Genomic DNA, 2500 nt, shown 5'->3' on the forward strand with positions numbered 1-2500 from the left:
CGCTCGCCGCTCGCTCGCGCAGCCAAAAATGGCCAGTTTTGGCCCGTTTTTGGGCCGTTTTGGCCAGTTTTTGGCCTGTTCTTGCATTGCGCGGTGACCGTCGAGAGCGGAGCAAAACGTCAGCCATCTCAGCACCCTGGAACCCCCCGGGTGGCACAGGGCTGGATGGGGCTTTCGTATAGCAGGGACGGTGCTGCCTCTCGCTTCGCTCGCTGTCCGCCGCTCGCCGCTCGCTCGTGCAGCCAAAAATGGCCAGTTTTGGCCCGTTTTTGGGCCGTTTTGGCCAGTTTTTGGCCTGTTCTTGCATTGCGCGGTGACCGTCGAGAGCGGAGCAAAACGTCAGCCATCTCAGCACCCTGGAACCCCCCGGGTGGCACAGGGCTGGATGGGGCTTTCGTATAGCAGGGACGGTGCTGCCTCTCGCTTCGCTCGCTGTCCGCCGCTCGCCGCTCGCTCGTGCAGCCAAAAATGGCCAGTTTTGGCCCGTTTTTGGGCCGTTTTGGCCAGTTTTTGGCCTGTTCTTGCATTGCGCGGTGACCGTCGAGAGCGGAGCAAAACGTCAGCCATCTCAGCACCCTGGAACCCCCCGGGTGGCACAGGGCTGGATGGGGCTTTCGTATAGCAGGGACGGTGCTGCCTCTCGCTTCGCTCGCTGTCCGCCGCTCGCCGCTCGCTCGTGCAGCCAAAAATGGCCAGTTTTGGCCCGTTTTTGGGCCGTTTTGGCCAGTTTTTGGCCTGTTCTTGCATTGCGCGGTGACCGTCGAGAGCGGAGCAAAACGTCAGCCATCTCAGCACCCTGGAACCCCCCGGGTGGCACAGGGCTGGATGGGGCTTTCGTATAGCAGGGACGGTGCTGCCTCTCGCTTCGCTCGCTGTCCGCCGCTCGCCGCTCGCTCGTGCAGCCAAAAATGGCCAGTTTTGGCCCGTTTTTGGGCCGTTTTGGCCAGTTTTTGGCCTGTTCTTGCATTGCGCGGTGACCGTCGAGAGCGGAGCAAAACGTCAGCCATCTCAGCACCCTGGAACCCCCCGGGTGGCACAGGGCTGGATGGGGCTTTCGTATAGCAGGGACGGTGCTGCCTCTCGCTTCGCTCGCTGTCCGCCGCTCGCCGCTCGCTCGCGCAGCCAAAAATGGCCAGTTTTGGCCCGTTTTTGGGCCGTTTTGGCCAGTTTTTGGCCTGTTCTTGCATTGCGCGGTGACCGTCGAGAGCGGAGCAAAACGTCAGCCATCTCAGCACCCTGGAACCCCCCGGGTGGCACAGGGCTGGATGGGGCTTTCGTATAGCAGGGACGGTGCTGCCTCTCGCTTCGCTCGCTGTCCGCCGCTCGCCGCTCGCGCAGCCAAAAATGGCCAGTTTTGGCCCGTTTTTGGGCCGTTTTGGCCAGTTTTTGGCCTGTTCTTGCATTGCGCGGTGACCGTCGAGAGCGGAGCAAAACGTCAGCCATCTCAGCACCCTGGAACCCCCCGGGTGGCACAGGGCTGGATGGGGCTTTCGTATAGCAGGGACGGTGCTGCCTCTCGCTTCGCTCGCTGTTCGCCGCTCGCCGCTCGCTCGCGCAGCCAAAAATGGCCAGTTTTGGCCCGTTTTTGGGCTGTTTTGGCCAGTTTTTGGCCTGTTCTTGCGTGGTGCGGTGACCGTCGTGAGCGGAGCAAAACGTCAGCCATCTCAGCACCCTGGAACCCCCCGGGTGGCACAGGGCTGGATGGGGCTTTCGTATAGCAGGGACGGTGCTGCCTCTCGCTTCGCTCGCTGTTCGCCGCTCGCCGCTCGCTCGCGCAGCCAAAAATGGCCAGTTTTGGCCCGTTTTTGGGCTGTTTTGGCCTGTTTTTGGGCTGTTCTTGTGTGGCGCGGTGACCGTCGTGAGCGGAGCAAAATGTCAGCCATCTCAGCACCCTGGAACCCCCCGGGTGGCACAGGGCTGGATGGGGCTTTCGTATAGCAGGGACGGTGCTGCCTCGCGCTTCGCTCGCTGTTCGCCGCTCTCCGCTCGCTCGCGCAGCAAAAAATGGCCAGTTTTGGCCCGTTTTTGGGCTGTTTTGGCCAGTTTTTGGCCTGTTCTTGCGTGCCGCGGCGACCGTCGTGAGCGGAGCAAAACGTCAGCCATCTCAGCACCCTGGAACCCCCCGGGTGGCACAGGGCTGGATGGGGCTTTCGTATAGCAGGGACGGTGCTGCCTCTCGCTTCGCTCGCTGTCCGCCGCTCGCTGCTCGCTCGCGCAGCCAAAAATGGCCAGTTTTGGCCCGTTTTTGGGCTGTTTTGGCCTGTTTTTGGGCTGTTCTTGTGTGCCGCGGCGACCGTCGTGAGCGGAGCAAAATGTCAGCCATCTCAGCACCCTGGAACCCCCCGGGTGGCACAGGGCTGGATGGGGCTTTCGTATAGCAGGGACGGTGCTGCCTCTCGCTTCGCTCGCTGTCCGCCGCTCGCCGCTCGCTCGCGCAGCCAAAAATGGCCAGTTTTGGCCCGTTTTTGGGCCGTTTTGGCCAGTTTTTGGCCTGTTCTTG

The sequence above is a fragment of the Musa acuminata genome, unplaced genomic scaffold (genome assembly GCF_036884655.1).
Source record: "Musa acuminata AAA Group cultivar baxijiao unplaced genomic scaffold, Cavendish_Baxijiao_AAA HiC_scaffold_1126, whole genome shotgun sequence".
Lineage (NCBI taxonomy): Eukaryota > Viridiplantae > Streptophyta > Magnoliopsida > Zingiberales > Musaceae > Musa > Musa acuminata.